This window comes from Pogoniulus pusillus, chromosome 14 (genome assembly GCF_015220805.1).
Source record: "Pogoniulus pusillus isolate bPogPus1 chromosome 14, bPogPus1.pri, whole genome shotgun sequence".
NCBI classification, from domain to species: Eukaryota; Metazoa; Chordata; class Aves; order Piciformes; family Lybiidae; genus Pogoniulus; species Pogoniulus pusillus.
In genome coordinates this window covers 25,241,322-25,253,886 of record NC_087277.1, presented here as the reverse complement: position 1 = coordinate 25,253,886, position 12,565 = coordinate 25,241,322, and positions in this window count along the sequence as shown.

Sequence of the window (12,565 nt, the reverse complement as noted above, 5' to 3'; positions counted from 1 at the left end):
CCAAGCACCTTATCAGTCATGCCAGCAGGGTGTTTCCCTCCCAGCTGACAAGCCCAGCTTGATTTCTCTTCTGGTTAGTATTCCTTTGCTTACAGCACCCTTACACTGCTCCAAGGAACCCCTGTGCAATAAATGAATCAGACAGCTACAGATTTTGCAGAGCTTGCCCAGAATCCATGCACTGTGGTGATGAGCTGCTGACAAGGGTGCAGCAGTAGCATTCCCTCTGCCCTTTGGTGAAGCTGTATGATAACTGTCAGCGAGTGTATCATTTCACTTACCATGGTGCAAGCATATAGTGCTTGACACATGGACACATTGCAGGGGTACTCCACTTTTCACATTGTCATCTGCTTCTGTTGCCTTGGGACAACTACTCTTTTTTTCACTTGGGATAGTGTAAATTGAGAGCTATTTCTGGTTTGCTGTAGTGTAGCTGAGTAAAGATGGGCACTTCTCATGCCTGGCTCAACTAATTTACCAAGCTAATTTCATTTTGCTCCTGCTAATGTTGAGGAGTCTCTTGGGTCCATATTGGTTCATCCATGGCCATCACGGTGGGTCGCATAAGCACGCTTGCAACTGGCAAATGTTACCTGTCCCTACAGTGGGCAGTGTTTGGTCTTTACAGAAGGGACTGCAGGCTCAATTCTCTGCATGCTGTTGTCTTCATGATACCAGAGCAGGGGTAGCTGGGATGGCCTTCAAGCTGGGCAAACTTGAGGGATATAATCCCACCTCCTGTTCCTGCACAGCACTGTATATGCAGCAAAGGGACCTTTCTCACTTTCCTGCATGACTGTTTCTCTTCCTTCTGCAGGACCTATGATCTTGGAGGTCTCTTCCAACCTGGTTGATTCTATGATTCTATGAACAGTACCTTGAGCAGAGAGGCTGCTTTGCGTTGTCATTCCATATCAAGAGCCAGCCAAGTTGACTTTCTTCATGTCCTTCAGAGCTTCTCAGGGAAGTTGGGTGCTTAAAGAGGCAAGAGCTAGTCAGTGTCTTCCCACAGACCTCAGTGGCCTCTAATCTCCTGGTGTCTGACTTTTTATCATATGCAGGTAGCAGTATCCATCTTGTGGATCACTTTGCTCAGTCATTCAGTCCCACTGATTGAAAGGGACTTCTCTGCCTAGCAGAAGTGTCTCTGCCCACATGCACCTGCATAATTTCAGTTCTCCTCAGTGCCTTTCCTACATACTCAGTTTTAATATCCCTTCTGTGGCAGGAGTTCAAGTGTACTAGCTTTTGGTATATTCCTGAATTCCACTGCTCAGGAAAATGTCTGGTTCAAAAGGCTGACAGTTTTCAGTTGTGATTTCTGATGCATCCCACAATGTTGTTTTTTTTTTCTCAGCAGCTTTTTTTGTTTCCTGGTTCTTGCAGGTTTCATTAAGTCAGTTTTGAATAGCATTTCCTCTGTGCTTTTTATCACAGTCACCTGAGATGAAATACCAAACATTTTCAAACATGAATTCTAAGATGTACCCAGGGGTCTTCTTTTACCTTTACACTGCAAATACTTGGCAAAAGCACAGAAATTGTTGGAGTTTCACGTGTCATTTATTGTGAGGCAGCAAGCAGGCAGAGTAGGAGAGGGCCACATAGAGGCATGAAATCTGGCCCTGCTGTGTTTTTCCCCTTAAACAAAACACATGCTGTGTTCTATAAATCAGCTGCAGGATGTTTGTCCAACAAGAGGTAGATGTTACAACTGTAGCCTGCTAGGCAAGAGGATGTGAAGAGGAAGTTCTTTAGCATGAGAGTGGTGAGAGCCTGCAATGGGTTGCCCAGGGAGGTGGTTGAGGCCCCACACCTGGAGGAGTTTAAGGGTAGGCTGGATGAGGCTGTGGCCAGCCTGATCTATGGTAGGGTGTCCCTGGGCATGGCAGAGGGGTTGGAACTGGCTGATCCTTGTGGTCCCTTCCAACCCTGACTAATTCTATGATTCTAAGACAAAATGAGCCAGGCCATGATGAAGTTAACCCTTTTCAAAGTATTTCTTAAACACTTGCTTAGTCCCAGTCAGATTAGCAGGTAGAGACAGACATGAATACTTTTGCTTTGATGGGAGAGAGGGAAGTAGGTGATTTAATTTAACTCCACAAAAGCTGAGACTGAAGTCAAATGAGGAGCTCTGTCTGCAAAGCTGGTGATTGTGATTTGGTACATGTCCTGAGGAGGAACTTTCTGCTACATTTAGATATACATCTGGATTTAAATCAAAACCCAGGCATGCAACTCATGGTCATTTTTAGTGTTAAACCCTAATAGTCTGTGATGATTTTTCATCTATAAATTATTATGTATTATTATCTGTGCCCTTTGTGACCTATTACTCCATCTAGACTGCCTTTTGGGGGGATTGGATTATGACAATGAACGTATATACATATATATATATATGTATATACATATGCTTGAGAGCCAATGGCATCCTGGCCTGGATCAGGAACAGTGTGGCCAGCAGGACAAGGGAGGTTATTCTGTCCCTGTACTCAGCACTGGTCAGGCCATACCTTGAGTGCTGTGTCCAGTTCTGGGTTCCTCAATTCAAGAGAGATGTTGAGGTGCTGGAAGGTGTCCAGAGAAGGGCAACAAAGCTGGTGAGGGGCCTGGAACACAAACCCTATGAGGAGAGACTGAGGGAGCTGGGGGTGTGCAGCCTGGAGAAGAGGAGGCTCAGGGCAGAGCTCATTGCTGTCTACAACTACCTGAAGGGAGGCTGTAGCCAGGTGGGGGTTGGTCTCTTCTGCCAGGCAAGCAGCAACAGAACAAGAGGACACAGTCTCAAGTTGTGCCAGGAGAGGTCTAGGCTGGATGTTAGGAGGAAGTTGTTGGCAGAGAGAGTGATTGGCATTGGAATGGGCTGCCCAGGGAGGTGGTGGAGTCGCTGTCCCTGGAGTCATTCAGGAAAAGCCTGGATGAGGCACTTAGTGCCATGGTCTAGTTGATTGGCCAGGGCTGGGTGCTAGGTTGGACTGGATGATCTTGGAGGTCTCTTCCAACCTGGTTGATTCTATGATTCTATGACATACATACAGATAAACAGATACATACATACATATAAAATACATTAAAAAATATATTAATACATCTTTATATTAAGACATATTTATATAAATACATATGTTTTGTAGAAATATATATGTTTTAATGTATATATATATTTGTATATAGATTTACATATATATATAAATAGATGCATACATACTTATCTTGTAGTTGCCATGTTGATATACACCCTAGTTTCAATAACACTGTCACTTTATCACACTATACACTCATGGGAACTGAAAGAAATTATGCCTACTGGAGTTCACAGTCTGTACATTTTCTGTGGGTCCCTTCTCAGGCATTACCTGCTTTCAGTGGTCCCTCAATGTATTTGTGCTGTGAGTTTAAACAGAAGCAGGGAGGATTATAAACTTCTCTTCCTATTTGACTGACAGTCAGAAATTGCTAGAAATTTATCTGTAAATTGAAAGGTAATGGAGTAGATTATTTTTTAACAGTTCTTTAGTCTAATTAAAGTTATATGCATAAAGGAATGAACCAAACTAAAATATTCAGGCATCAGAGTCACTGGTGATATGTGTGCTAGTCCTCTATTACTTGATATGTTTACTTAAGTGCATTAAACTCCATACAGTTATCTGCAATTCCAGTAAAGCCTACTCTGGACTCCTGTTGGTGGGATAAAGGATGTGAATTCCTCAACTTTTAATTTCCAAGTCATGTAAATGCTAGAGTTTTATTACTTTCTTTTTAACCAAAACCAGTCAAACACTGGCAACAACAACAAAAGGAAATCATTATTCAATTCTTAAGTTGCTCTATGGAAACTTGTTGATGGGACCAATTCCCACTAAGAAAAAAAGAAAGGCATAAACCCCCTCAAAATGTATCAGTCCCCCAAGCACTGCTGACTTGCTATTTGTTAATTATCCCATTTGCTAATGTGGAGTTTGAGGGTGCTATAATTGAGCAGGGCAGAGCCAAAGGTTACATAAACCTGGTGTGAGTAGACATGGAGCTCTCAGATAGAGTTGCTGGGAGCAGACAGCACTGAAAGAAGCACCTGGCCTGGGCTCGCAGCAGTGCATTAGTTAGAAACAGGAGAGAGAAACAATTGCAGCACTAATGAGCCCCAGGTGAAAAGACAATTTAGCTAGATCTGGGTCTCCTTTTCTCTTTTTCTTTTCTTTTCTTTTCTTTTCTTTTCTTTTCTTTTCTTTTCTTTTCTTTTCTTTTCTTTTCTTTTCTTTTCTTTTCTTTTCTTTTCTTTTCTTTTCTTTTCTTTTCTTTTCTTTTCTTTTCTTTTCTTTTCTTTTCTTTTCTTTTCTCTTTTCTTTTCTTTTCTTTTCTTTTCTTTTCTTTTCTTTTCTTTTCTTTTCTTTTCTTTTCTTTTCTTTTCTTTTCTTTTCTTTTCTTCTTTTCTCTTTTATTTTCTTCTCTTTTTTTTCTCTTTTTCTCTTCCCTCTTCTCCTCTCCTCTCCTCTCCTCTCCTCTCCTCTCCTCTCCTCTCCTCTCCTCTCCTCTCCTCTCCTCTCCTCTCCTCTCCTCTCCTCTCCTCTCCTCTCCTCTCCCTCTCCTCTCCTCTTTTTTTTCTTTTCAGTTTTTATTTTTGTGGTTTGATTGGTGAAAAGATACTTCTGTTTATTTCAGTAAACCATAACTTTAGTTCTCCTTTCCATTTAAATATAGGTTGCTCACTACACATGATTTGAGGTGGGGGGGAGAAATTCCAAGCACATATTGGAATCCACGTGGTGAAATAAAGCTCTGTATCATATCCTGTGTTTGCTGAGTGTTTATGAGCCAGAGCAGTGCAGTGGGATTCCCTGTGAGCTAAAAATGGCTTATTAAGGATTTACAATACCAATTTTGATGCAGTTCCTTCTTTTGAGAGTTTAGATTGCTCCTTTCCTTTCAACCAAGTCTTTTTTTAGAGTGTCATTAAAAAGTGCCTTTGGTAGCCACATATCTGGGTATTAAATTACTTAAGTGTTGACAGACAAGGGAGGAGCAACTGATGTAACCTACCTGGACTTGTGCAAAGCTTTTGACACTGTCCCACACATCCTGGTCACCAAATTGAAAATACATGGATCTGATGGGTGGAGCACACAATGGATAAGGAATTGGCTTGATGATCCCACTCAAAGCGTGGTGGTCAATGGCCCCAGTCTAAATGGAGACCAGTGGTAAGTGGTGTTCCTCTGGGGTACTGGGAGCAGTGCTGGTTACCATCTCTGTTGACAACAAGAACAGTGGGGCTGAGGCACCCTCAGCAAGTTGCCCAACAACACCAAGTTGTGTGGTGCAGTTGACACACCTAGGGGAAGGGATCCATTCAGAGGGACTTGGACAGGCTGGAAAGGTGGACCAGTGCCAACCTCATGAAGTTCAACAAAGCCAAGAGCAAGGTCGTGCACCTAGATTGGAGCAATCCCAAGCACAAATCCAGGCTAGGCAGAGTATGGATAAAAAGCAGCCCTGGGAAGAAGGACTTGGTAGTGCTGGCTGATGAAAATCTCAACATGAGACAGTGATGGGCACTTGTAGCCCAGAGAGCCAACTATGTTCTGCATGTGTCAAAAGAATTGGGGGTAGGAGCTGAAGGGCCTTCCAGAGTGGAGCCTCTCTGTTCCACTCTGCTGAGACCTAACCTGGACTCCTGTGTCCAGCACTGGAGCCCCCAACACAAGAAGGACATGGAACTGTTACAGTGGGTCCAGATGAGGCCAGGAAGGTGATCCAAGGGTGGGAGCACTTCCCCTGTGAAGACAGGCTGAGAGAGTTGGGGTCATTCAGTCTGGACTTGAGAAGACTCCAGGAGACCTCACAGCAGCCTTCCAGTGTTTGAAGTGGTCTCCAGGATAGGTGGAGAGAGACTTCTGACAAAAGCATGGAATGACAAGTAGAAGGGTAATGGCTTCAAACTGGAAGAAGTTCCACTTAAATCAGACATTTGGAGGAAATTCCTCCCCATGAGGGTGGTGAGGCACTGAAACGATGCCTCAGAGAAAACCTCCAGAGAAACCCAGAGGTTTTCCAAGCCAGGTTGGATGGAACCTTGAACAACCTGGTCTAGTAGGAAATGTTCCTGCCCAGGACAGGAGGTTTGGAAGTAGATGATCTTGGAAGGCTCTTCCAGCCTAAACCATTCTACAGTTCTATGATGTGGATAGGTTTACTTTGTCAGATTGTCTGTCTGATGTATATGTGTATGTGTAGCATGAGCTGCTAGCTGAAGCCAATGGTTGCTACCCTTTAACATTGTTCTTTCATCATTTTAATATTTGATTATTTGATTGTTGATTAAAGATATGCACAAGTGTCTCATAATTGATAGCAATAAAATTAAAGACAATTAATTACAGCAGCAGATGCTCCAAGTATGGATTTTCATATCAGCAAATAAGGTCATATTTGCGTGTCCCTCTTTTTCAGCTTCACATAGCTTCTGGCCACTGAGAGGACCCAGATGTGCTTAAATGTGGGGCATTTTAATCACTGTGCAATTTTAATCACTGTGATGCAAGAGTGTGTGGATATGTGTTAATACTTCAGCATAATTAGACCAGGTCACCTCCATGGTACTGATGTCATCCAGGTACATCTCTGGAATTGAGGTCAGGATCTGCCTATGGGTTTGGATTCCAATTTTCCCAGAGTGAAAGGTGAAGGCAGGGTTAAAAATGGACATTTGCTTTCTCCTTTTGCAAGGCTCTGGCTCTGAATCATTGGAATATTTTCCTGATATTGAAATATGTAGTATTTTTCACTGTCCACTCTTGCTGGCTTATGGCTAAGCATTTTCACCAGGCTAACCTATGATGAGAAAAACCTCTTTGAATTGAATGGAATAGAATAGAATCAACCAGGCTGGAAGAAACCTCCAAGAGCATCCAGTCCAACCTAGCACCCAGCCCTGGCCAATCAACTAGACCATGGCACTAAGTGCCTCAGCCAGGCTTTTCCTGAACACCTCCAGGGACGGTGCCTCCACCACTTGGTGCCATGGCCTAGTTGACTGGGTAGGGCTGGATGATAGGTTGGGCTGGATGATCTTGGAGGTCTCTTCCAACCTGGTTGATTCTATGATTCTTACTCAGTTGTAAATGGCAATGAGATGGTACTGGCAGAATCCACACCTGGACACTGCCTGCTAGCACAAAGTATCCCAGTGATAAAGTAACCAGCGGAGACCATCGCTGCTGGTGAAATGAGAGAATGGAAACCAAAGCCCTTAAAATCAGAAATTAAACCTGTGTGGGACCAGGCAGCCAGAAATTAAATATGAGAGAAGGTCCACAGTGCAAACTCTCCAGTGTGAGCATTGGGTCTTTTAATTTAACAGCAGATCTAATCATTGTGAACAAGCTGAGGGAAATTGGCTTTGTATTCAGCGAGGATAATCCATCCTGGCTCTTATAATGCACTGCATTCATTAGGAATGGTATGCAAACAGACTAGAACATTTTTAGGTTAGAAATATTAGGAAGTGCACCTGCTGATAAGCCCATCAATTTTAATACATTAGGGAGCCTAAATGGGCAAAATCAGAGTTATGAACCGTTTCTACAACCCACAACAACCTTCTGGTCTTTCCCACAGGAGAACAGTGACCATAGCAAGCTTTAGTAGCTTATCTCGACTGTGCTCTGCCTAACCCAAAATCTCAGCTGCCAGACAGCTGTGAAAGATCAAGCTCATTTTTTTCACTCTTGACAATTGATGTGAAGGATGAATCTGAGGTCCTAACAGATCCATTCCCATGCCAAGGGTTGGGGATTATTTTTTTTTTGCCAGCTGATATTAAGTTGGATCTTCAGAAACTCCTTGTTACCATGATGTCAGTCAGCCAAAATATAATCTGCTCAGCAGCAGAACTGTCACACACTTGCTTCATTTCCTACACCAGATGGATGAGCTCAGGACAGATTCCCATCTTGGTCCCCAAACTGGCACTCTCACATAAGAACTGACTTCTTAAAAGTGGTTTGGGTTATGAGGTACCTCATCCCAGTGAGTTCCTCAGAGCAGAAGTGCTTGAATTCACATCATGCTCTTCCTGTCTGTGAAAATCACCAGCACGTTCTCCATTATGGAGCACTAAACCTTCATTTTGTTGGTCCTTTGCATTTGCCTGGCTACTGCAGAAAGAATTTACACTTTGCATGGTTTGTCTTCACTTACATCCAGGCTTCTTACCAACTTTTATTGTCAAAATCTTGGGCTTTGACTACATTTCACCTGGTAATTTTGTCTTTCTAGTAACAACTTTGGATAAGATTTCTAGAAGTGAGTCACCTGAACCAGATTTGCCCTCTCTAATTTATTGGCTGCAATACAGAGCTAGTTGACAGAATGCAACTGATTCCAATGTTAATTACAGGAAAAAACACAAAGTGAAAGAATTCTGGAAACAGAGGGTTTAGTTTACCTGGAAGAATCTTCACAGAGATAACTAAAAACTTGGTTAAGGTAAATCAGTTCTTCTTATACCACCACTTAAAAAATGTACACTGCTAAGTGTATCCTGTTAAAAGTGCAGTGCTCACAGTGCTGTGGCAAGGAATGCAGCATGAATTCATGTAGTTTAATAGCAAAATGATCCTATTAGAAGTATGATGAGACAATAGAAGCATAAAATCATAGAATGATCTGGTTGGAACCTCCAAAGGTCATCCAGTCCAACCTTCTCTGCAGTAAGCAAGGACAACCTCAACTAGATCAGGTTGCCCAGAGCCTTGTTGAGCCTCACCTTGAACATCTCCAGGGATGGGGACTCAACCACCTCCCTGGGCAGCCTGTTCCAGTGTTCCACTACCCTCATGGTGCAGAACTTGTTCCTAACATCCAATCTAAGCCTATTCTTGTAGTCTGAAACCATTGCCTCTTGTCCTATCACCACAGGCCTTTGTAAATAGTCCCTCTGCAACCTTCTTGCAGTCCCCTTCAGGTACTGGAAAATTGTTATTAGGTCTCCCTGGAGCCTTCTCCAGGCTAAACACCTCCAGCTCCCTCAGCCCGTCTTTGTAGCAGAGCTGCTGCAGCCCTCTGAGCATCCTCATGGCCCTTCTCTGGGCACACTCCAGCATCTCCACATCCCTCTTGTCACAGGGGCTCCAGAACTAGACACAGTACTCCAGGTGGGGTCTCAGCAGAGCAGAGTAGAGGGGGAGAATCGCCTCCCTTGACCTGCTGGCCTATCCCAGGGAGCAAGTGAGCAGAGCCTGTCCCCCCCCTCCTGACCCCCAGCCCTCAGATATTTATAAACATTTATTAAATCCCCTCTCAGTCTTCTCTTCCAGACTAAAAAGTTCCAGGTCCCTCAGCTTCTCCTCTCCAGTCCCCTAATCATCCTTGTAGCTCTCTGCTGAACCCTCTTCAGCAGATCCCTGTCCCTCTTAAATCCCTGTCCCCTTCTGAGGAGCCCAAAACTGAGTGCAGTACTCAACATGGGGTCTCCCCAAGGCAGAGTAGGGAGAGAAGAGAACCTCCCTTGATCTGCTGGACACACTCTTGTTAATACACCCCAGGATCCCATTGGCCTGCTTGGCCACAAGGGCACATTGCTGTGCCATGGCTAACTTGTTAGCCACCAGGACCCCCAGGTGCATCTTAAGTCTATCTACATCTCAATGTTCTTTGCTCATAATGAAATCAGTTAGGCCTCAAGCCTTTTTTGAATATTGAATGTTTCAAACATAAACATTTTCATCTAGAATATTTTTTACTTTATTTCCAATCTAAATGTAACTCATCTTAAAGAACAACAACAACAAAGCAACCAAACAAACAAACAAAAAAAAAACCCAAACAAGAAAACTTGCACAAGAATAAGATCATAAAATCAGAAGGGATGCAGGAAATGATGACATTAAAACATAGTATCTCAAACTAAGAAAAGAATAACTAGAACTGACCTTATTCCTATGGATTTTAACTGAGCTGTTAGAAACACAGCGATCCAGCCACACTCACAGTGAAAAAGCAGTCGTGAGGGCTTCAGAGACAGGTAGTTCATAGAGTCACAGAATGCTTTAGGTTGGAAGGGACCTCAAAGCTCAGCCAGTTCCAACCCCCCACCACAGGCAGGGTCACCTCCCACTAGAACAGGTTGCTCAAGGACTCATCCAACCTGGCCATTAACACCGCCAGGGAAGGAGCAGCCACAACCTCCCTGGGCAACCTGTGCCAGTGTCTCACCACCCTCACTGGAAAGAACTTCTTCCTAGCATCTAGTTTAAATCTCCCCTCTATCAGTTTAAACCCATTGCTCCTCATCCTGTCATGACAAGACCTTGTCAATAGTCCCTCCCCAGCACTCCTGTAGGCCCCCTTCAGATACTGGAAGGCCACTACAAGGTCTCCTCGAAGCCTTCTCTGCTCCGCTCACTGTCCTGGAGATACAGGCAGAGAAAGCTTTTAACATCTACCATGCACCCAAGTGTCATTATGTTTGTCCCTGGTGAGAGCTCACCTAATCAGGAGCAAGCCAAATGATCTCTTTTTTCAAGCTGCTGTAAATAAAGGGGTCAGTGAAAGGGACAGGATCCTCCTGAAGTATCTGCATCCCTCCTTAGCTTCGATCCAGGCTGTTGGGAGGTTTACAGGAACTCTGGTTCTCCTTGCACTCAACTCAAGGAGCTGGATGCTCATCCTGTCCTTACTCAGACATGATTTTGTTGCAGCTGCACAGTTAAAACCAGGGAGATAAGACGGGAAATAATTGAGGATACAACAGCTGCAGCCTCTGCCAGGGTACTCAGATTTCTGGTAGCTAAGTCCCAGGGAAGACATTTTTCAGTCACTTGAAGATAACTGCTACAAAAGTGATCCTCCCATGTAATCTATTTGGAAGTCAAATGTTAACCTTTTGTTTAGAGAAAAGAGCTCTTTCTGACTCACTTCTTGTGTTCCCACTGAGGGGACAGGAAAGGTGAAGCTGCCTGTGGGAAACTCACATGAGCACTGGGAATTAGCTGAAGCTCATCCTTCCAGGAGATCTCTTTAGAGAAGGTACCAGCCCAAACTAGGAAACCATCAGTTTTCTTTCCAGCACTGCCAAGTGCAGTCCTTATACCCAAAGAAACATTCAGAGTTATGCCACGAATTAGACTATGCTGACTCTTGTTAATCATAGAATCAACCAGGCTGGAAGAGACCTCCAAGATCAGCCAGTCCAACCTAGCACCCAGCCCTAGCCAGTCAACCAGACCATGGCACTAAGTGCCTCATCCAGGCTTTGCTTCAACACTTCCAGGCACGGTGACTCCACCACCTCCCTGGGCAGCCCATTCCAATGCCAATCACTCTCTCTGGCAACAACTTCCTCCTAACATCCAGCCTAGACCTCCCCTGGCACAACTTGAGACTGTGTCCCCTTCTTCTGTTGCAGGTTGCCTGGCAGAAGAGACCAACCCCCACCTGGCTGCAGCCTCCCTTCAGGTAGCTGTAGACAGCAATGAGCTCTGCCCTGAGCATCCTCTTCTGCAGGTTGCACACCCCCAGCTCCCTCAGCCTCTCCTCATAGGGTTTGTGCTCCAGGCCCCTCACCAGCTTTGTTACCCTTCTCTGGACACCTTCCAGCACCTCAACATCTCTCTTGAATTGAGGGGCCCAGAACTGGACACAGTACTCAAGGTGTGGCTTGACCAGTGCTGAGTACAGGGGCAGAATAACCTCCCTTGTCCTGCTGGCCACACTGTTCCTGATCCATGCCAGGATGCCATTGGCTCTCCTGGACACACTCCTGGCTCATGTTCCCCAGGTCCCTTTCTTCCTGGCTGCTCTCAGCCACTCTGTCCCCAGCCTGTAGTGCTGCTTGGGGTTATTGTGCCCAAAGTGCAGAACCCTGCCCTTGGCCTTGTTCAGTCTCATCCCATTGGCCTCTGCCCACCCATCCAGCCTGTCCAGGTCCCTCTGCAGGGCTCTCCTACCCTCCAACAGATCCACACCTGTGCCTAGCTTGGTGTCATCTGCAAACTTACTGATGATTGATTCAATCCTCTCATCCAGATCATCAATTAAAATGTTGAACAGGACTGTGCCCAGCACTGATCCTTGGGGCACACCACTAGTGCCAGCTGCCAACTGGACATAGCACAATGCAGCACCACTCTCTGGGCCCAGTTCTCCAGCCAGTTCTTGACCCATATCAGAGTGAATCTGCCCAGGCCATGAGCTGCCAGCTTGGCCAGGAGCTTGTTGTGGCAGACAGTGTCAAAGGCTTTGCTGAAGTCCAGGTAGAGTATGTCCACAGCCTTCCCCACATTCACCAGGATGGTAACCTGATCATAAAAGGAGATCAGGTTGGTCAGGCAGGACCTGCCCTTCCTAAACCCATGCTGGCTGGGCCTGATCCCTTGGCCATCCTGTAGGTGCTTTGTGATGGCACCCAAGATTACCTGTTCCATGACCTTGCTTGGCACTGAGGTCAGGCTAACAGGCCTGGAATTTCCTGGTTCCTCCTTCTGGCCCTCCTTGTGGATGGGTATCACATTGGCAGCTTCCAGTCTTTGGGGAGCTCTGCAGTGAGCCAGGACAG